Consider the following 24245-nt stretch of genomic DNA (forward strand, 5'->3'; position numbering starts at 1 on the left):
AGTACTAATTCTATTACATGATAATCTCCATTGCCAGTGAATTTTGGAGAAATGGCTGTTTCCACAGCATCAACAGAAAATTTCCAAAATAAGCCTGGAACAACTTGACATACCAATAAGAAAAAAGTTATCAAAGAGTAGTAGCATCATGTTAAAAGGATTCAGAAGCTCTTCAAAGTGGCTCTTACTGATGGCTGGGTATGATGGCTCACATCTGTAACCCCAGCACTTTGGGAAGTTGAGGCAGGGCTGCTTGAGCCCAGGAGTTCTAGACCAGCCTGGACAACATAGCAAGACCATGTCTTTAGAAAACAAAAAAAGAGAGACAGGGTGAGGGGCAGGCTCCCACTGGTCAAAGATGTAACAACAATTTGAGTTTCATTAAGTATATTAATTGCAATGAATGAAAATCCAAACATGTTAAAAAAAAAAAAAAAAAAAAAAAAAAAAAGGCCCTAAAACACCTTCACAGGTTTAGATGTAACAGTTCAGTATCTTGAAAACTGGTAAATAAAAATAAAGAATCAAGTATTTATCCTGCTTTTCTTGTGAATTATACTATTTAATAACCAGTGATGAAGAGAGTATTCTATGGAAGTATGCCTAGTAATACATTAAAAAGAAATAATTTAGAATATCACTATCACTATTTTGCAACCTCGAATGAATTAATCCATCTAAGTAGTGAGTATCAATGGCTGCTAATGTCACAAAGAGAGTCATCCAAATAGCCAAGTGCCTTCTGATGACACACTTCCTACTGCCTTGCCAAAGGGATCACACTTAATTAGGATCAAGCCTCTGAATCCAGTTGAAAATCTACAGGGCATACAGAGAACAGAGAAAAGTGCTAAACTGCACTATTAGTTTGCAATCAGCAGAATGCAAACTGTGGGAAACTCTACAAGTCAAACGGCCCAGGGTTCAATAGCTAACTTGTAAGAAAAAGAGACAGATGAGAGGGGGGACCTGTGGATTAAAAGGCTTAAAAGACATATCAAATTCAAAAAATATATACACATAGTATTACAATGTCTAAGCATATAATATCACTTGGGTGATAAAACCAATGAACAGCATTATTTCAATAAATGGTAGCTGTTAACCTATTTAAAAATGTGAAGTTGTACTAGGTGACCATCCCAATTCTTTGCACATGATTACAGTGCTAATTAATTTAATATGAACGGTTTTCTAGCTGGGCACGGTCGCTCACATCTGTAATCCTAACACTTTGGGAGACCAAGGCAGGAGAATCACCTGAGCCCAGGAGTTCAAACAAGCCTGAGGAACATAGTGAGACTCTGTTTCTACTTTTTAAAAAATAAAAAATAAAGGTTTTCTGTACATCAGTCACTTTTCATACAAATCCTTGAGACTTAAAAAAAAACTAATAGAGGAAACATTAGACAGTATTTATATAAGTTTGACCAGTAGTTAGACCAAATGCCTTATAAAGTAGACACACATTCAGTTTCTTTGTATGTCTTCAATTTTATTTCTTAAGTTAACATATAGTGAAACAGACTTTTGGGAAGAAGTAGGAGTATACAGTTCTACGAATTTCAACACACGTATATCCATACTCAGGATCACAACAGTTCTATCACCCCAAAAACTCCCTCATGCTCTCTCTCCATAGTCACACACTCTCCCCATCCATAACCCCAGGTATCCTAGTCCATTTAGTGATGCCATAACAGAATACCTGAGAGAGGGTAATTTATAAACAACAGAAATTTGTTTCTCACAGCTCTGGAGGCTGGTAAGTCCAAGATCAAGGTGCCAGCATCTGGTGAGGATCTTTCTGGCTGTAAACACTCATGGTAAAAGCTGGAGGACAAAAGGAGACAAATGCTACATCCTCACATGGCAGAAAAGCACAAGAAAGCAAGCCCTTTTTATTCCTTTATCTATTATTTATTTTTGAGATGAAGTTTCGCTCCATCACCCAAGCTGTAGTGCAGTGGCGTGATCTCAGCTCACGGCATCCTTCACCTCCCAGGTTTAAGCAATTCTCTGCCTCAGCCTCCCGAGTAGCTGGGATTACAAGCATCCACCACCACGCCCATCTAATTTTTTTTGTATTTTTAGTAGCGACAGGGTTTAACCATCTTGGCCAGGCTGATCTTGAACTCCTGACCTCATGATCCACCCGCCTCGGCCTCTCAAAGTGCTGGGATTACAGGCGTGAGCCACCATGCCCCACCACAAGCCCTTTTTATAACATTAATCCATTTGTGAGTGCTCCCCCATATGAACCAATACATACACCTTCATTGGGCCCCCCTCCCAACACTGTTGCATTGGTGATTAAGTTTCAACATGAATTTTCAGAGGGGACAAAACATTAAAACCATAGCATTGGATAACCAGTACACATTTTCTATCACTACAGTTTTGTATTTTTGAAAATACATGTAAATGGAATCATGAGACTAGCTTTTTTTAAAAAGTATAATGCTTTGGAGATTCCTCCAAATTGCTACACTACACATATCAACAGTTCATTCCTTTTTATAATTGGTACATCATCCATTGTATGATGCACCATAGTTTGTCCATTCACACATTAATATTTGTCTACTTGTACATTACCATTTGGGTTGTTTCCAGTTTTTGGCAATTATGAACAGAGCATTACTGGTTTTTGCAGGAACATGTTTCATTTCCTTGGGTAAATACTTAGGAGTGGGACTGCCAGCTCATATGGTAACTTTATAAGAAACCACCAAATTGTTATCTGAAGTAGCTGTATACTTTTTTGTATTTCCATCTGCAAGGCAGGAGAGTTCTAGTTGCTCTATATCTCTGTCAGCTTGCTATTGTCTGGGTTTGTTGGTTTGTTTTGGTTTTGCTTTTCTAATAGGTAAGTAATGGTATCTCATGATTTCTATTTGCATTTCCTACTGGCTAAATAGGTTTACGTACTCAGTTTTTTAAAAGAAATATTACATTTAACTCTACTTGTCAAAAGACTATGTTTACTATTTAGTATCCATTCTGTTAATGAAAAGAAATGCTTTTATAAACTAAACTAAGCTTGATGTCTTTTCAGAACCATGTACATTAAGAGTTTCAAACTGGCCTCTCAAGCAATAAGAGGAAGTTTATGCAAATATTTTCAATTTGTTTTACTAAATTTTTTTTTTTTTTTTTTTTTTTTAAGACAGTCTCACTCTGTCGCCCAGGCTGGAGTGCAATGGCGCAATCTCAGCTCACTGCAAGCTCTGCCTCCGGGGTTCACAACCTTCTCCTGCCTCAGCCTCCTGAGGAGCTGGGACCACAGGTGCGTGCCACCACGCCCAGCTAAATTTTTGTATTTTTAGTAGAGACGGGGTTTCAACGTGTTAGCCAGGATGGTCTCGATCTCCTGACCTAGTGATCTACCCGTCTCAGCCTCCCAAAGTGCTGGGATTACAGGCTGCGCCCGGCCCAAAACACTTCATTTTTTAAAACAGTTTCAGGTTTACAGAAACATTCTGAAGATAATTCAGTGAGTTTCCACATACTACTCCCCTATCCAGTTTTCTCTATTATTAACATCTTACGTTAGTACGGTAAATTTTCTATACTTAATGAATACTGATCTATTAACTAAAGCCCATCGTTTTAAGTTCCTCCTGTCTGTGACAATTTTACAGATTTCTCTGTTTTTGATGACCAGTTTTGTGGTGCAGTAGTCAGGTTTCCTTGTAGGATGCCCTTCTATACTGTATTGTTTTTGTTTTTTGGTTTTTTTTTTTACATGAGATGAGGTCTCACTCTGTCACCCAGGATGGAGTGCAGCTGGCCCAACTTGGCTCACTGCAACCTCTGCCTCCTGGGCTCAAGCAATCCTCCCATCTCAGCCTCCCAAGTAGCTGGGATCACAGCAGGCATGTACCACCATGCCCAGCTCATTTTTTGTATTTTTTGGTAAAGACAGGCTGGTCTTAAACTCCTAAACTCAAGTAATCCACCTGCCTTGGCCTCCCAAAGTGCTGCGATTACAGGTGTGAGTCACCGCACGTGGCCTATACTGTATGTATGTATGTATGTATGTATGTATGTATGTATGTATGATAGTCAGTACCTCAAATGTCTGTGTCCTCAAATGTCCACCCCTGGCTGAGCACAGTGGCTCACTCCTGTAATCCCAGTACTTTGGGAGGCTGAAGCAGGCAGATCACAAGGTCAGGAGATCAAGACCATCCTGGTCAACATGTCTCTACTAAAAATACAAAATACAAAAATTGGCTGGGTGTGGTGGCACGTGCTTGTTATCCCAGAAACTTGGGAGGCTGAGGCAGGAGAATCAGTTGAACCTGGGAGGTGGAGACTGCAGTGAGCCAAGATCATGCCACTGTACTCTAGCCTGGCGACAGAGCAAGACTCAGTCTCAAAAAAAAAAAAAAAAAAAAAAACAAAAAAAGTGTCCACCCTTAGCTGTTTCTGTTTTGCTCTGGATTCGTGCTTCTCAATCTGGATGCATCTAAGAATTATCTAGACAGCCCTTTGAAAACCCAGATTAAACCCCATTAAATTTGAGTAAACACAGGTGGGAACTGAACAATGAGAACACTTGGACACAGAGTGGGGAATATGATACACTGGGGGCTGTCGTGGGGTGAGGGGAGGGAGGAGGGATAGCATTAGGAGATATACCTAATGTAAATGACAAGTTAACGGGTGCAGCACACCAACATGGCACATGTATACATATGTAACAAACGTGCACATTGTGCACATGTGCCCTAGAACCTAAAGTATTAAAAAAAAAAAAAAAACTGAGTAAATACAAACTGATTTTTATTTTTTTTTTGAGATGGAGTCTCACTCTGTCACCCAGGTTGGAGTACAGTGTCAAGATCTCAGCTTACTGCAACCTCTGCCTCCCGGATTCAGGTAATTCTTACGCTTCAGCCTCCCAAGTAGCTGGGATTACTTACAGATGTGTGCCACCACACCAGGCTAATTTGGTTTTTTTGTTTTTTTGTATTTTTAGTAGAGATGGGATTTCACCACGTTGGCCAGGCTGGTCTTGAACTCCCAACTTCAGGTGATCCACCTGCCTTGGCCTCCCAAAGTGCTGGGATTAAAGGTGTAAACTACCATGCCCAGACATGTACTTACTTTTAAACATAAAATAATTTACCTACTAAACAAATCCATTGTGAACCAAAGCTTGGTTCGAATTTTTTAATAATTATCAACATATATGCGTATTTTACTAAAATTTATGAAGACAGAAAATGGTCACTATTCTAAGGTTCAGTACTACAAATTACAATTAAACTGACATTTGTATTACGACAACCCTAATCTCTTCTAACTCCACAAACATACTATACAGTAGATCTCCACATATCAAGTAGGGAAATAAATTCTAAAAGTTACAAAGAAAATTAAAAGTTGCCTGCCCCTCTTTAAAAATTTATATATCTTTCCACTTATCCTTCCATCTAAATAAGAAATTAACTACTAAAAAAATCTGTGTAAAATATACTTCAACATAACCAGCTTATATTCATTCATTTTTTTTCCTCTTTTAAGTGGTAGACACAGTTTCGAGTATAAAATGTAGCTCTAGTTTTGCTAGCTTGAATCTAAATTCTAATTCCACAGTTATAAATTGTTGCAGAAGTAAGGAAGTTTCTACTCAACCTCATTTAGGTGAAGGGTACTTCTCACTTACAATAAATGAGATCTTTGGACTATGCTTTAGCTTTTCACTCATTCTTGGTGTGTTTTACTGCCTTTATTGGTTCTTCATGGGCCCAAATAAAATTCTCACTAATACTTGTGACTTACCAATTATACCAACTATAGATGTCTAAAATTTAAGAGTTTAAAAAAAAAATGACCTTAGGTGGCCAAAGAAGTCATTTTCCCACAAGAGGAACTCCAGATGGATACAATTTTTAAACTTTAATTGATAAATAAAAGTTATACATATGTATTGTGTACAACTGGATGTTTTCATATATCTGTATGTTGTGGAATGATTAAATCAAGCTAATTAACATACCTATTATCTCATATATCCAAACTTTTTTTGTTTTAATGGGTAAAATCTACTCTCTAGCTGGCAGGGTGGCACATGTCTGTAATCCCAGTTATTCAGTAGGCTGAGGCAGGAAGATTGCTTGTGCCCAGGAATTCTAGATAAGCCTGGGCAACACAGTGAGACCCCATTTCAATTAAAAAAAAAACTACTTTCTAAGCAATTTTCAAGTATACAACACTTTATTATTAACTACAGTCAACCATGCTGTACACTGGATCTCCAGAACTTATTCCTTTATATACCTGAAACTGTACCCTTTAACCACATCTCCCCATTTCTCCCCAGCTGACAGCCCCTGGTAATCACCATTATATTCTCTGCTTCTGTGAGTTTAACTTTGTTAGATTCTACATATAAGTGAGATCATGCAGTATTTGTCTTTCTGTATCTGGCTTATTTCACTTAGCATAATGTCCTCCAAATTCTTCCATGTTGTTATAAATGTCAAGACTTCCTTCTCCTGAAAAGCTGAATAGTATTCCATTGTGTGTATATATATACACACATTTTCTTTATCCATTCATGTGTTGATGAACACTTAGGATGATTCCATACCTTAGCTATGGCAAATAATGCTTCAACAAACTTATATAAGAGATAAGATAATTTTCTATTTGTAAAGAGATCCACGAGCAGAACCAGAGTGCTCAGCACTTACATGATGGTTTCTCAACACTAGGAGGCTTTTGTGCGTATTTTATTGTTGCTATTGGTGTTTAAGGGAGCATTTATTTTCCTTTAAAAGTATTCCACATCCATAGAGAAAAAACTTGTAGTTTCTTTTCCTCTCCATGAAACGCTTTATTAAATGAGTAATTTGTTTGAATAACAGACAGTATGGATTATGTACCAGGTAGGAACCCCCTTCAAAGTAAGAAAGAATATAGTTTCTATCACCCTTTAAAATTTGTTAAATATATTTATTACATTTAGGAGTATGGCTTTAAAGAAACTTCTGTCCTTCACATGACCTTCCAGTTCAAGTGTCCAGCAGAGTCTGACTTGAAATTATCAGAAGTTACTAAACAAAAGATTCTAATTAGCCTATATGAGGTACGTGTCCATTCTCTGAGGAAGACTGACTTGTTTCCCTCCATCTCTACTTCTGTTCTGAGTATTAGTATGATCCTCCTAAACCAGTTTGTCCATATCCTTATAGCCTCTTCCCCTACATGCAGTTCTAAAAACCCAGGACAGAGCTGGTATTTTTGCTTACATATCCATCCTTGAACCAATAACTGTGACAGAAATAAGCTTCCATTTGGATCGTGTTACCAGGGTAGGGTAGGATGAGTTTTCCAAAACAGGCAAGTAAAAAGGGGTCTGTTAGTGATCTAGACATATTCCCTGGAGGAATTGCTGGCCGCCAATTAGCCAAACAAATCTGTATCAACTACAATTGGAGGGCAGGGGAGACTTAATGGATACATTGTTCTTTAGAAATTATATTTTTCATTAGGAAATAAAATATGTGTAACTGTGCTTACACATTCCTTCATATTCCTGTTGAAGTTTCTTTTTAAAAAATTAAAATTTCAGGTACTACACAACTAGCAATGCATAGCAGCTTCTAACTGCAACACTGTGCCTGTGAACAAATATTATGGAAAATGCAGAGAGAAAGAGAATTCAGGGATTTAGCAGTGGAGAGGTGAAACAGCACCAAGAGTTCAACCACAGAACAGGAGTCAGAAGGGAAGATGTCTTAGATGGAGGTGTGAAGGATCGTGGATTCAGCAATGCATAATAAGAAAACCCAAAATAACTATGGCATAAACAAAAGAGAAGTTTATTTCTCTCTCACATAAAATAATCTGATAATACTCCAGAGCTGCTCTACCATGACATAAATATACAGGGTCTTTCCAGCTTTCTATTCTACCATCCTTATAGTATAGCCCCTATCCTCATGATCTAAGTTGGCAGCTGGAAAAAAATGATAAAGAAGGGCAAAGCTCTTCCTTTAAACAGACTTCTGGGAAATATCAAACACTTCTACTGACATCTAACTGACCAGAATTTAGTCACAAGGTAATACCTTGCTACAAGAGAACTTCAGAAAGTTGTTCTTTCCGCAAGTGGCAACGGGGCCCTCTATCTAGGTTTTGTTAACTTGAGAGAAGTAGACAATGAATATTTGAGGAAAGAAAAAAAACCTGCCAATTTCTGTCATAATAGGTCAAAGACAAGAAAGGCAGATGAAAGTAATGTGTGAATGTAAACCTTCCTTCTCTAATCTCAAGTTACAAAATGGCTAGACTGAAATATTCTTGATATATTCTTACTTGAGAGAAGAAATAGACAAAGAACCTTTGATTTTATTTAGGCAACTTCTTATCCCCTCTCTCCATATTATTGTAAAAGCCTATATGAGAAGTAAAAGTGTGAGCCAAAATAGTTAGGGCCAAAGTTTTAAAACCTCCTTCCTACACAGAGGTATGAAACCAACATGTCCAACAAACAGAAAACACCAAAGCAGAAACAATTTAAAACCAAACAAACAAAAAAAAATCACTATCAGTATAAAGACTCTTCTACAGTTAAGACTTCTAAATTACCTCCTAGATCCAGAAACTCAGGCTAAACTCCTCTTCTTCACTCCCTACTCCATTGCTTGCTAAACCTCTCTCCTTGCATCTATAAAACGTATCTAATCTCCTTGGTTCTCCTTCCTTGCTATTTTAAGGATTTTATTGTAATCACTATGGGTAATAACAAAAAAAAAAATCATTAAGAAATTATGAAGTTTTTTAAATCCTATAAAATTCCCTGGGACCTCAAATATTCTCATTTTACTGGGAAGAGCTAATGATGTCAACTAATATGAATTCATGTACTCTAGTCTCAAGCCAGTAAACTGCATTTCTAAGACCCTAAACATCAGGTGACATGTTTCAAAGAGTCTTTCTTTAACACAAGCATCATATGAAGATGGCCATGGTGGTGGTAGTGGTGGTAAGATCAAATTAAGACTTTTGGAGGTCCCAAGAACAGAAAATATAATAGTATAGCCCTGTATTCTCTCCCTATTAAATACAAAATAAAAACAGTACTGAACTGCTAACATTTAGTCCAACAAATTCTTATTTCTTTCCTAATTCTGCTTCAGTTTTTTTTTTTTTAATGTTAGATAGTAAATGCTTTCAATTGTTTTTCAAATTCTTTTTCTTCTGCTTTGCTGACACCCTAAGCTTTTTTTAATATGCTGTTTGGCTAATCAGTACTAAGTGCTAAGAAATAGAAGTAAAAGCAGTTGCAACTTGAAGAGGTCTACTCTACATCAGATATTTTACATGCATTATTTATAATTCTTGTCACATCTACAAAAAGGAGAGATTATCAACCCTGTTTTGTTGATAAAGAATGAACTCAAAGAAACTAGACAAGATGCCCAAGGTCACTCATGCAGTAAATGGCAGAGTTAAGCATCTGAAATAGGCCTTTATGTCTCCCAAGTCCGATCCATTAGACATACTGCCTATAGGGCATTTCTTCAGAACCAGCTCCTGGACAAAAATTTCATTTCAGAGAAACATTGAAAAATGCTTTTTAAATGCATCATTTGGTAGTACTCACATTTTCCATGGAATCTAATCACCGATAATCCTAAATAAATGTAAATATACAGCCCAGACTGCTACACTGCACAACTCCAGTGGGAAAAAAGAAAAAAATTTTTATGTGAATGATGTCCCCTGGAATTGTGTGATACAGTTGAGTGTGTAACCCCAATGCTTGTCAAAGACCCTGTCAGGGCCCTTTACTATTCTATTTTGGAAAAAAAAAACTATCATTGTTTTTTCTTTTTTTTTTTGGTTTTTTTTTGAGAGGGAGTCTCACTCTGTCACCCAAGCTGGAGTACAGTGGCGCGCTCTTGGCTCACTGCAAGCTCCGCCTCCCGGGTTCACGCCATTCTCCTGCCTCAGCCTCCCCAGTAGCTGGACTGGTACCCGCCACCATATCTGGCTAATTTTTGTATTTTTAGTAGAGACGGGGATTCACTGTGTTAGCCAGGATGGTCTCAATCTCCTGACCTCGTGATCTGCCTGCCTCGGCCTCCCAAAGTGCTGGGATTACAGGTGTGAGCCACTGCGCCCGGCCACTATCGTTGTTTTTTAAATCCAATAAGCATTCTCAGAATGTTAAAGAAAAGTTTTTGTTGTTGTTGTTTTGAGACAGGGTCTTGCTATGTTGCCCAGGGTGATCTCCTGCCTCAGCATCCTGAGTAGCTGGGATTACACACTTGTGCCATCAGGACCAGCTCAAGAAAGGACTAGCCAGACATGGTGACACACACCTGTGGTCCCAGCTTCTCGGGAGACTGAGGTAGAAGAACTGCTTGACCTCAGAGTCATCTGAGGCTGCAGTGAGCAATGATCACACCACTGCACTCCAGTCTGGGTAACACAGCAAGACTGTCTTTTAAAAAAAAAAAAAAAATGGGGGAAGATATTTTAAAGCACATGAAAATAAAAATACACCAAAAGTCAATCGTAAGAAAATGCAAACTAAAACCACAAGGATATACAACTATACACCTATTATAAGGGCTAAAATTAAAAAAAAAAAAAAAAAAAAAAAAAAAAAAAAAACCAGATACTACCAAGTGCTAGCAAGGATGCAGAGCAACTGGAACTCTCAAACATTGTTGGTGGAAATGCAAAATGGCACAATCACTTTGGAAAACAGTTTGGCAGTTTCATACAAAATTACACATATGCTTACCATATGATCCAGCAATCTGCTCCTAGGTATTTACCCAAGTGAAATGAAAACTTATGATCACACACAAAGCTATACATGAATGTCTATAGCAGTTTTATTCATAATTGCCAAAAACTAGCAACAAGCCAAATGTCTTTCAACAGATAAATGGATAAACTAACCATAGTACATTCATACCATAGATTACTACTCAGCAATGTAAAGGAACAAACTATTGAAACTCGCAACATGAATGAATCTCAATGAATTTTCTAAGTATCAGAGGCTGATCCAAGAGTCTATATAACCACAATGTCACTTACAGTTGGCCCACCATTATCCACTAGTTCCATATCTGAGAATTCAACCAATATGGATAGAAAATATTGTAGTAAAAACAAAATACAACAAAAAATAATACAAATAAACAATATAACAATGATGTACATAGTATTTATACTGTATAAGGTATTATATTTAGAGATGATTGGAGTACCAGGAGGATGTGTGTGTATATGTAAACACTAGGTCATTTTACATAAGGGACCTGAGCATCTGTGAATTTTAGTATCTGAAGGGGTTTTGGAACTAATCTCCCTCAGATAAGAAGGGACAACTGTGTATGACATTCTGGAAAAGTAAAACAGTAGCCACAGAAAATAGATCAGCGTTTTCCAAGGAGATGAACTTAGGGGGAGAGGTTAACTACAAAGAGGCAGCAGAAGTTCTGTGTCTTAATTATGAGGATAGATACATATTCTATGCATTTGCCAAAATCCATAGAACTGTGTATCACAAAGCGTGAATTTCAATGTATTAATGCACAATTTAAAAATGAAAAAAGTTGTATAAAAAATAAAGGAAATATTCCAAATTGGGAAAAAAGAAAAAAAAAGGGAGGGGCTTTTCACTACCAGATCTAGAAATGGTTATCCTCTGGAGATAATACAACTGTCTCCACTGAGCTGTAAAGATAAAATGTAAAATGCTTAACACAGGCTTAACACACAGTAAATTCTTAGTTTAGAATTCTTAAATTCTAGTTCCCTTCCCTTTCCCTGCTTCTCTCTCTTATGTATTTCTCTTTCACTGTGTCTACTACTCCGTCTTCTTTTTTCTGCCTCTGTTACGACTTTACATTGTTTTTGCTACTTCAAATTCCTTTTCCCTATTTCTTTGGTTAACAGTATCTATCCTTTGGGGAACTGACACTACTCCCATTTATATGGTTCTGATGTTAATGTCAACGACAATTCCCCACAGTGATTAGCCCAGAGATAAGCCTGTTAGATAGAGGCCATCCTAGGAAACTAAGTTCTCGGCTGTCTGAGGCCATGCATCCTTGCCATGAAAGAAGCTTTCTAACATAAGCAGAAAATGAGGCCAACAGGTGAAAAAATAAAATGAAGCTAGGATACTCTGAAGACAGCATCTAAGTTCCCAGATCTGTGGGCTTCTCCATCTCTATTCTTCCTATTTACATAGCCAATATATCACCTTTCTGTTTAATCCATTTTAGAATTATTGTTTTTCATGCTTCCCATTTTAAAATCACAAAATATTTGGCTTCTCTAAGGAAACAAAAACAGTAAATTATCTCTTTACTTGCTGTGGCCTTCAGTTATTTTCAGTATTAGTGGCTACTAATATCAAGATATTACCCAATCCCACTAATATCAAGATATTACCCAATCACACACATTTGAAGGAGGTAGAAATGGCTGGGCCTGGTGGCACACATTTTTAGCCCTAGCTACTCAGGAGGCTGAGGCAGGAGGACGGCTTGAGGCCAGGAGTTTGAGGTTCGGTACTCTATGATCACATCTGTGAATAGCCACTACATTCCAATCTGGGCAACACAGTGAGCGAGAGAGAAAAAAAAAAAATAGAGGTAGAAATAAAGCCACATATAACTGTAGACTGAAAACAGGTGCCTACTTAAGATTTACATTAGAAGTAGTGAAAAACCTTCAAGACAGTTTTTAATGCACATTATATCAGGTTTTAAATCTTCAGTGCAGGCAGTACTCACTTTTCATTACCTTACATTTTACCACTCTGCTCACTCAAAGCTAGGTAATAAAGATATATGTTACTTTGTGTCATTCTGCCTTTGCATGCTCATTCACAAATTTTAATCAGTATCTGAAGAAAGGCAATAGCATATGCAAATAGGAAAAGCATACAACTGCAGTAAGGATTACAGAAAAAGTTTTACAAGTTGACAACACATAGCACACTTTTAATAAGCCATTCTTCAGTTTGTCTTCCTGGAATGCCCCTACTTGTTTTTGATGCTAAGCTAATCATCACTATGTACCATAGCCTACTAGAACGTCCTCTGCCACCTCACCCTGTATCATAGCAATTACCGAATTATAATTATATATTTATATGTTAGTGGTAATGAGAACCTAAACTGTTATTAAAAAAAAAAATTAAACAGAAAAAAGCAGATGAATGAGATAAACACTGTAGTGATAGAAGTCGCAGTTTTGTTACAGGGTCCCAACACTTACTCAAAGGTAACCGCTGGGTCAGGGTTTCTGCACTATAGTGTCTTCTGCGGTTGCCACAAATAGGTTACAGGACAGAGAAATATGTTACAGGAAAAGGGTCCCAATCCAGATCCCAAGAGAGGGTTTTTGGATTTCACACAACAAAGAATTCAGGGTGAGTCCACAGTGCAAAGTGAAAGCAAGTTTATTAAGAAAGTAAAGGCATAAAAGAACGGCTACTCCATGGGCAGAGCAGCCCCGGGGGCTGTTGGTTGCCTATTTTTAAGGCTATTTCTTAATGATACACTAAACAAGGGGTGGATTATTTATGTCTCCCAGTTTTAGAGCATATAGGGTAACTTCCTGACATTGCCATGGCATTTGTAAACTGTCATGGAGCAGCGCTGATGGAAGCACAGTAGTGAGGATGACCAGAGGTCACTCTCATTGCCATTTTGGTTTTGGTGGGTTTTGGCTGGCTCCTTAACTGCAACCTGTTTTATTAGCAAGGTCTTTATGACCTCTATTTTGTGCCGACCTCCTATCTCGTCCTGTGACTTAGAATGTCTTAACTGTCTGGGAATGCAGTCCAGAAGGTTTTAGCCTCATTTTACCCAGCTCTTGTTTAAGATAGAATTGCTCTGGTTCACATACCTCTGACAGTTTGACAAGCAAATGAATCTGATGGGGAATACAAAGATGATTCACAATTCAAGTTTGGATAATGGGAAGGAAAAGCCAATAATTTTTTAAAAAAAGAAAGTAGGAAAAAAATACATTTTAAAGGAAAAGAAAATTCAAATCTGAGTGAGTTAAGCATGATGGCATGACAATTAGGTGACAATCTCCAGCTGGAAACTGACGTTCAGAAACTTACACTATAGGGGTCACGTGGAAGAGATTCTCACTAAAGCCAAAAGAACAGGTAACATTTCAAGAAAAAGAATCTAGAGAATGAAAAACATGTAAGGCAAATACTTGAGAAATAAGTTGACTTTGTAAATGAGCCAGGAAGACAGCAAAGTTATAAGGAGAAGGAGGAGGAAAAGTGGTACACAGTGCTAAATCTGAAGCAACAAGACTGAAGAGCCCCCATTTGGCAATTCAGAAGAACAGTTTTAGTGAAAAAGAAGGTAACCAAATTGAAACAACAGATACAAATTGTTTTTTTTTTCCTTTGGCCTGCTGCACAGTATTTAAAAAAAAGGGGGGGGGGGAAAAGAAGAAAAAATAAGGAAAGGTTTTTGTTTAAGCCATTAAATTGTTGCTAGGGAAGATTAAAATAAAAATGATAAAAGAGTTAATTAATGGTCCTATACATTCTAACAGTAGAAGGGATAAAACAGGTAGCCATGAAAGCCTAAAGGGTATATCCCTGACACCAAATGGGGGACAGAACTTACACAATTTAGAGAGAAAGAAAAGCAAAGCTGAAGAAGTTTCTGTTGGATGGTCTTGGTCTTCTTACATTTAAAAAAAAAAAAAAGTAAGTGAACCTACAAAGTCTGAGAGCAGTACACTGGAATCAGGCCCTAGAAAGAAGTAGAGTGGTGGCTCGCGCCTGTAATCCCAACACCTTAAGAGCCTGAGGCAGGCAAATCACTTGAGGCCAGGTGTTCAAGACCAGCCTGGGCAACGTGGCAAAATCCAGCCTCTACAAAAAAATACCAAAAAAAAAAGCCGGGCATGGTGGCACATACCTGTAGTCCTAGCTACTCCAGAGGTTAAGGCAGGAGGATCACCTGAGCCCAGGAGGTTGAGGCTGCAGTGAGCTGGGATTGCGCCACTCCCCTTAGTCTGGCCAACAGAAAATGACCCTGTCTCTTTTTTAAAAAAAAAAAAAAAAAAAAAAAAAAAGGCCGGCGCAGTAACTCACACCTATAATCCCAGCACTTCGGGAGGCTGAGGCAGGCAGATCACCTGAGGTCGGGAGTTCGAGACCAGCCTGACCAACATGGAGAAATCTCGTCTCTACTAAAAAAAAATATCTAAAATTAGCAGGGTGTGGTGGCGCATGCCTGTAATCCCAGCTACTCCAGAGGCTGAGGCAGGAGAATCACTTGAACCCAGGAGCGGGAGGTTGCAGTGAGCTGAGATCGAGCCATGGCACTCCAGCCTGGGCAACAAGAGTGAAACTCTGTCCCAAAAAAAAAAAAAAAAAAAATAGTAGAAAAGGTCTGAAATAGCCCCTATAGGAAGTGGAAAAGAATTGCCAATCAATGCAACCAAGTATTTTAGAGAACATTTTCTCATTAATTGCTCATCTCATTTTTTACTTAACTTGTAGACGGATACAAATTCTTCAGTCTATTTGATCTGATATTCCTTTTTTAAAGAGAGCCTTCTATATCCCATCTAATGATGTTCTGTATGTCTACTTTTCCATTTAAATTACCCCCATCTATTCTTTGCTATGTTACAAAACTTTTAATTATTCTTCCTGCTTTAATGTGGTTCTAGTCTTGCTCTCATGCTCTGTACAAATATCAAAGTAGTATTTGATTACTCAAGAAATCCTTAATGTCTATTTTCTTAAAGACAAGTATTTAAGAGAACTATATAAAGAATAGAAATTCTAAACCCAGAAATGGCTATATCTTCTGACAGCTACTCATTTACTATTATGACTAAAAATAAAAATTCCCCAGGAAAATATGAATGATGACCTTTAACACTTTGAAGCTTCAGAAGTAATAGAAAAAGTGTCTCTTTTCATTTACATTGACATTTTTCCAATTATACAACTCATATTTCGATATTTTATATGTATTAAAAATTCAGTGGGACTTTTAAAATAAATATGGCATAACATATTTTCAAAAGAACATTCTTGGCTGGTGCAGTGGCTTATGCCTGTAATCTCAACATTTTGGGTGGCCAAGGTGGGCAGGTCGCTGGAGCTCAGAGTTCGAGACCAGCCTGGGCAACACAGAGAAACCCTGTCTCTACAAAAAAATAGTTAAAAAAAAAAAAAATTAGCTGGGTGTGGTGGTATGTGTCTACAGTGCCAGCTACTCAGGAGGCTGAGCTGGAAGGATAGACTCCGCCCCAGAGGTCGAGGCTGCAGTAAGCCATGAAAGCCCTACTGCACTCCAGCCTGGGCAACAGAGTGATACCCTGTCTCAATTAAAAAAAAAAAAAAAAAAGATTCTTGTGATAAAAACAGTCGCCTTGGAGAACTCTACATTTATTTCCATAATGCTGACACTGACATTTCATAAAAAGCTTTGGGATTCAACTTTTGTAACTGCTTTAAAGTCTTTTTTAAGTCTTTTCTTTTTTCTTCTTTTTTTTTTTTTTTGAGACAGTCTCACTCTATTAGCCAGGCTGGAACACAGTGGTGCAAGCTCAGCTTACCTGTAGCCTTGACCTCCTGTGCTCAAGTGATCCCCCCATCTCAGCCTCACAAACAGCTGGGCCTACAGGCACACACCACCACACCCGGCTAATTTTTTAATTTTTTGTAAAGATGGGGTCTCACCACATTGCCCAAGCTGATCTCAAATTCCTGGGCTCAAGCGATCCTCCCATCTCAGCCTCCAAAGTGCTGGGATTACAGGCATGAGGCACCTCGCCTGGCCTGCTTTAAAGTCTTAATATAATGTTTATAATATTGTCAGAAGTGACAAATCTTCATATAATAAACATAGTTTTGATTTGAAGATATTCCTTGTTATCAAAAAGTGGTTTACCTACATTAGAAATGCTACTTTTGAATAAAATCTGACTCTAAAACATGAAACAAATTTTCTTATGCTGTTGTAATGATACCATCATTAAAATATATTTATAGCTACATTATAGCTACATTCCCCTCCTCCAGTGTCTGCTCTGTGGGTTATCACTCATATGCTCTAGCACGTTGGGTAAAAATAAGGTTCAGTCATTTAATAGCCATACTTCCTACTACTGTAGGTAAAAATAACAAGGCCTGAAGGTTCCTAAAAGTCAAATTATTGATTATTTGAAAGCAGTTACAACACTGATTTTTAAATTTAGGCAGTTGTGATTCAATTCTCTTTTTTTATACTATACTGAAAATGAACATTACTCTTTTAGCATATACCTGACACCAGCCTACTCAGTCAGTTGTCTACTCCTGTTATAAACACACACATATACACATGTACACTCCTATTTTTTAAATCCTCTATACATGTACCGTTTTCCTAGTTTATAACCTGAATGTTACCTGTCAGCTTTGCCTCTAAGACAATCTTCCCAATGATAGTCATGCACTTCCTTTTGTTCTTCTTGAAAAACAATCTAATCCCACTTGACTATCTTGAGTGCGGCTTGGCACAAACTTCACTAAAATTGTTCCACCCTACTTTCTACTCCCAAAACAAAAAACTAAAGCAGCAAGCAGCATAGTCTTGTACCTCTCTTCATAACAAGTTTCAATCACTTTTGAAGCTCTACCTCACAGAATTATTCAACTGGCTTTGTTCTCTTCAAAAATCTTTATTAACTCAGCATTTAAGATTATCCCCACCCTCAGAGTTGTATGCATGAACTAAGAAATGCCCAAGAAAATGTTTAATCATCCATCTTGATTCTTCCAGACAATCCCAAATTTGTTCATTGCTGAATCATCCATTAGACCATGTCTTAGTCTGTTTGGGCTGCTATAACAAAATACCTTAGACTGGGTAACTTATAAATGATGGAAATTTATTGCTTACAGTTCTGGAAGCTAGGAAGTGCAAGATCAAGATTTGGTGTCTGGTGAGGGCTCACTCTGCTTCATAGATGGCATCTTCTCACTGAGTCATCACATGGCAGGAAGTGGGGATTCAAGCTCCCTCAGGCCTCTTTAATAATAAAGGCACTAATCCCATTCCTGAGAGCTCTGCCCTCATGACCTAAGTACCTCCTAAAAGCCCCACCTCATACAACCATCAAAGTGAAGGTTAGGTCTCAACATAAGAATTCTGAAGAGACATTCAGACCACAGTTGACATAAGCCTCATTTTTTTGATCCAGAAAAACACACACACACACAGTGGCTACATTTAAGAGGAAAAGTTAATATATCTTTTAAGAAAAGGTCAGTGAATGTCTACCCAGCTGTGAAAAGTGGGATATAAGAAAGTCAAAATAATTCATTTTATGGAGGAAAAAAACAGAGGACGAGAGGGGACAAGTGGTTAACCCATGTTTATATATTTGGTGGCAGAGCCAACACTAGTATCCAAGTCTCCTGATTACAAGTTCAAAGCTTTTGTACTTTATCCATTCAGTCCCATTACTAACCAGAATTATGCTAAATAAAAGGAGTACACAAAAGACTACATATTGTATGATTCCATTAATATTAAAAATCAAGAAATGGCAAAACTATGGAGACAAAAATCAGATTCAGTGGTTGCCTGGAGCTGGGGATAGGTGTAGGGAGTGACTGCAAATGGACAAGAATGAGCTTTTGGAAAGATGAAAGTTTTCTAAAACTGGATTGTGATAATTGTTGCACAACTGTATAAATTTACTAAAACTTGAACTATGAACGTTATGGTATATAAATTATACCTTAATAATGCTATTTTTAAAATTACTAAGAAGGAATTCGGTATATAAGGAACTCAACTCAATAGCAAGAAAACAAATAATGCAATTAAAAAATGGGCTACAGACCTAAACAGACATTTCTCACAAGAAGACATATAAATGGCCAACAGGTATATGAAAAATACTGATTAATCATCACAAAAATGCAAATCAAAACCACAATTTTATATCACCTCACACCTGTTAGAATGGCTATTCACATAAAGACAAAAGATAAGTATTGATGAGGACGTGGAGAAAAGGGAATCTTGTACACTGTTAGTGGGAATGTAAATCGGGACAGCCATTATAAGAGAACAGTGTGAAGATTCCTCAAAATATTAAAAATAGAACTACCATATGCTCCAGCAATTCCACTTCTGGGTATACATCCAAAGGAAATGAAATCAGTATGTCAAGGAGGTATCTGCACTCCAATGTTCGTGAAAGCATTATTCATATACATAAGATATGGAGTCACTGTAAGTGTCCACCAATGGATAAATGCGTAAAGAAAATGTATTATGTAGGCCAGGCACGGTGGCTCACACCTGTAACCTCAGCACTTTGGGAGGCCAAGGCAGGAGGATCACGAGGTCAGGAAATTGAGACCATCTTGGCTAACACAGTGAAACCCGTCTCTACTAAAAATATAAAAACAAAATTAGCCGGGCGAGGTGGCGGGTGCCTATAGTCCCAGCTACTCCGGAGGCTGAGGCAGGAGAATGGCCTGAATCCGGGAGGCGAGCTTGCAGTGAGCTGAGGTTGCGCCATGCACTCCAGCCTGGACGATAGAGCGAGACTCTGTCTCAACAAAAAAAGAAAGAAAATGTGTTATGTGTGCATGTGTATGTGCATGCATATACACACAGGATTTACATTAGCTTTTAAAAAGTAAGACAATCCTGTTGCAGTTTAAATACGCCATTCTGACATATTGACTATTTTGAGTCAAAGGCTTCTGAAAAACAGCAGGTGTAAGATCACTCTGACCTTCCTTCTATTTCTTAAAAGCAGATGAAATTCCCATGTGAAAGATGTCCTCCTTAACCTAAAAGGAAGGCAACATTTTTATCATCAAGGACGGGATATGGAGACCAAGAGAATTCCATACAAACTTTGTTAAAATAACTCCTATCTTTTAAGCCTCCCCATATAATCCAGTTTATTTTTCATAAGTTACTACCCTTTGTCCAATTCAGTATGTAAGTATTCAATTCTAACTGGATCTTTGGGTCTTTGTTTCCTTATGAGGGTTCCTGTGCCACATAAAACTTGTATTGAATAAATTTGTGTGCTTTTCTCCTGATAATCTATCTTATGTTAATTTAACTCTGAGGCCAAGCCAAAAAAAACTTTAAAAAGGTGGAGGTAAAGTTTGCCTCCCCTTTACACTGTTATGTGCAAATAATATGGATGAACCCAAAGGACATTATGCTAAGTAACATAGGACTGGCAGAAAAAGACAAATACACGTATTACATGATCTTACTTATATATGGAATCTAAAAAAGGTGAACTCGTAGAAGCAGAGAACAGAATGGTGGTTGCCAAGGGCTGGGGTTAGAAGGAAATGGGGAGATGTTGGCCAAAGGGTTATTCAGGATGAGTAAGTTCTAGAGATCTAATGTACAGCATGGTGACTACAGTTAGTAATACTTACTGTACACATTAAATCTGCTAAGAAAGTAGTTTTTTTTTTTTTTTTTGAGACAGAGTCTTGCACTGTCACCCAAGCCAGAGTGCAGCGGCGTGATCTCGGCTCACTGCAACCTCCGTCTTTCAGTTTCAAGCAATTCTCCTGCCTCAGCCTCCCAAATACTTAGGATTACAGGGGCACGCCACCACACCCAGCTAATTTTTTGTATTCTTAGCAGAGACGGGGTTTCACTATGTTGGCCAGGCTGGTCTCAAACTCCTGACCTCGTGATCTGTCCGCCTCGACCTCCCAAAGTGTTGGGATTACAGGCATGAGCTACCGCACCCAGCCAGAAAGTAGATTTTAAATGTTCTCACCACACACACACAAAAAAAATAACTATGTGAGGTGATGGATGTGTTAACTAGCATGATTGTGGTAAACATTTCACAATCTATACATATACCAAAACATCAAGTTGTATGCCTTAAATATACACAATTTTTATTTGCAGCACTTTGGGAGGCCGAGGTGGGCAGATCACCTGACATCGGGAGTTCGAGACTAGGCTGACCAACATGGAGAAACCCTGTCTCTACTAAAAACACAAAAAAAATTTGCCGAGTGTGGTGGTGCATGCCTGTAATCCCAGCTACTCGGGAGGCTGAGGCAGGAGAATCGCTTGAACCCAGGAGGCGAAGGTTGTGGTGAGCCGAGATCATGCCATTGCACTCCAGCCTGAGCAACAAGAGTGAAACTCCGTCTCAAAAAAAAAAAAAAGAAACTCTAATTTTTTTTAGCTCTAAACTCTTAGAGCTCTCAGGGCTTAAAACTTGAACAACACAGGTTTGAACTGTGAGGGTCCACTCATATGCTAATGTTTTTCAATAAACATATTGATAAATTTGGGGGAGGTTTGTGACAATTTGAAAAAATTCATAGATGAACCATATAACCTAGAAATATCAAAAAAGTAGACCATGTGCAGTGGTTCACACCTGTAATCCCAGCACTCTGGGAGGTCGAGGCAGGAGGATCACGAGCACTGGTGTTCGAAACCACCCTGGGCAAGGGCAACATGGCAAAACCCCGTCTCTACAAAAAACACAAAAATGAGTCAAGTGTGGTAGCATGCACCTGCAGTCCCAGCTACTCGGTAGGCTGAAATGGGAGAATCGCTTGAGTCAGGAGGCAGAGGTTGCAGTGAGCTATGACTTAATCACGACATTCCAGCCTGAGTGACAGAGTGAGACCCTGGGTCAAAAAAAGAAAAAGACGGGAGGCTGAGATAGGAGAATAACCTGAACACCGGAGATGGAGGTTGCAGTGAGCCAAGATCATGCCACCGCATTCCAGCCTGGGTCACAGAATGAGACTTCATCAAAAAAAAGAAAAAAAGAAAGAAGTATGTCATGAGTGCTTAAAATATATGTAGATACCAGTCTATTTTATCATTTACTACTACAAAATAGATACAAATCTATTTAAAAAGTCAAAAATTGTCCCAACTTATACCACACACTTAGCCATACATGGTGCCATTTGAATCTGAGAGAAACCATGTCTCAAAAAGGCAAAGATACAGTATTAAATCATAACTAAAATCATAACTAAATTTAACTGTACTACACCCTGTACTACTGAAATAATTTTGTAGCCACCTCCTGTTAATGAGGTGAGCTCAAGTGTGAATATTTGCTTAAAGTACCATGTGACATTAATCATCTCCAAGCAAGCAGTTCATCTTTCCGATAAATTGTATATTCCAGTAAAAAGTGATCTCTCGCGGTTTCTTCATGTTTAGTACGATACTATAAACCTCTACTATAAACCTTGAATGACACCTAAGTGCCACTAGTGATGCCGGAAGTGCTCCCAAGAAGCAAAGAAAAATCATGGTATTACAAGAAAAAGTTGACTTGCTTGATACGTACTGTAGATTGAGGTCTGCAGCTGCAATTGCCCGTCACTTCAAGATAAATGAATCCAGCTTAAGGGCCATTGTAAAAAAAGAATTCATGAAGCCATTGCTGAAGGTACACCAGCAGATGCAAATATTGTGCATGTTTTGTGAAATATTTTTTTTATCTCATATGGAAAATGTAGCTTTTTAGGGGTACAGGATTGCTATAAAGAAAGGCATCCCTATAAACTTTAGTAAGTTTCAAGAAAAAGCAGTCATTATACAACAACTTAAAACAAGTGGAAGGTGAAGGCTCTAAAGCTGAAGAATATAATGCCAGCCAAGGATGGCTTGATAATTTTAGAAACGGGTTTGGCTTTAGAAACGTCACAATAACAGGAGAAGCAGCTTCTGCCAACCAAGAGGCAGCAGACGACTTTCAGGATGCCATTAAGAAAATCATTCACTTTGGGAGGCCAAGGTGGGCAGATCACGAGGTCAGGAGTTTGAGACCAGCTTGGCCAATATGGTGAAACACCGTCTCTACAAAAAATACAAAAATTAGCCAGGCATGGTGGTGCACACCTGTAGTCCCAGCTACTCAGGAGGTTGAGGCAAAAGAATCACTTGAACTCGGGAGGCGGAGGTTGCAGTGAGCCAAGATCTCACCACTGCACTCCAGCTTGGGCGACAAAGCGAGACCCAGTCTCAAAAAAAAAAAAAAAGAAAGAAAATCATTGAGGAGGCCGGGTGCAGTGGCTCATTCCTATAATCCCAGCACTTTGGGAGGATGAGGCAGAAGGATCGTTTGAGGCCAGGAGTTCAAGACCAGCCTGAGCAACACAGCGAGACCCTGCCTCTACAAAAAATATTTTTTTAATTAGCTGGGGGAGGGCATAATGGCTCACACCTGTAATCCCAGCACTTTGGAAGGCCCGGGTGGGAGGATCACCTGAGGCCAGGAGTTTAAGACCAGAGTAGGCAACACAGTGAAACCCTGTCTCTACAAAAAAATAAAAAATATTTAAAAATTACCCAGGCATAGTGGTGCACGCCTGCATCCTAGCTATTCAGGAGGCTGAGGCAGGAGCACTGCCTAAGTCCAGAAATTTGAGGCCGCGGTGAGCTATGATCATGCCATTTGCATGTCAGCCTGGGCGATAGAGCAAGACCCCATCTCTTAAAAAAAAAAAGAAATATGGAGAAAGAATATCCGCCTAAACAAGTTTTTAATGCAGACAAAAGTGCCCTATTCTGGAAAACAATGCCATAAAAAACATTCACTAGTAAGGAAGAGAAAAAGCACCAGTATTTAAGGCAGGAAGGGATGGGCTAACTCTACTGTTTTGTGAAAATGCAGTGGGGTTTATGATCAGGTCTGCCCTTATCTATAATGCTACAAACTCCCAAGCCTTGAAGGGAAAAGATAAACACCAGTTCCCAGTCTTTCGGTAATGCAACAAAAAGGCCTGGGCAATGAGAACCCTTTTTCTAGATTGGTTCCATTGATGCTTTGTCCCTGAAGTCAGGAAGTATCTTGCCTGTACATTCTTTTATTATTGAACAATACCCCTGGCCACCTGGAACCCCATGAGTTCAACACCAAAGGTGCTGAAGTAGTCTACTTGCCCCCAAACACAATGTTTCTAATTCAGCTTCTAAATCAGGGGGTCATGAGGATCATTGGACACAGTACACTACAGAAAGTACTGTCAACTCTATGAAAGAGAATGCCAATAAAGAGACGTCATGAAAGTCTGGAAGGATTACACCACTGAAGAAGCCATCATTGTTATGGAAAAAGCCATGAAAGCCATCAAGCCTGAAATAATAAATTCCTGCTGGAGAAGACTGTGTCCAGATGTTGTGCATGACTTCACAGGATTTGTCACAGGGCCAATCAAG

General features: G+C 38.6%; 1 protein-coding gene across 18 annotated transcripts in view; it reads right to left on the reverse strand.

Moving 5' to 3' along the window:
• Positions 1-24245, reverse strand: part of FUT8 (fucosyltransferase 8) — a 339734-nt gene that overhangs the window by 305034 nt on the left and 10455 nt on the right. For 3 of the 18 annotated variants that reach the window (XM_050799263.1, XM_050799260.1, XM_050799259.1), the window contains exon 1: positions 1752-3195. The exons of 14 other annotated variants lie outside the window; for them this stretch is intronic. The gene's annotated coding sequence lies outside the window, so the exon portion shown is untranslated. Of the gene's footprint in view, positions 1-1751; positions 15087-24245 lie in introns of those variants that run through there. One more of the 18 variants, XM_050799278.1, reaches the window with a different exon arrangement.

This window comes from Macaca thibetana, chromosome 7, assembly GCF_024542745.1.
Source record: "Macaca thibetana thibetana isolate TM-01 chromosome 7, ASM2454274v1, whole genome shotgun sequence".
Taxonomy (NCBI): domain Eukaryota; kingdom Metazoa; phylum Chordata; class Mammalia; order Primates; family Cercopithecidae; genus Macaca; species Macaca thibetana.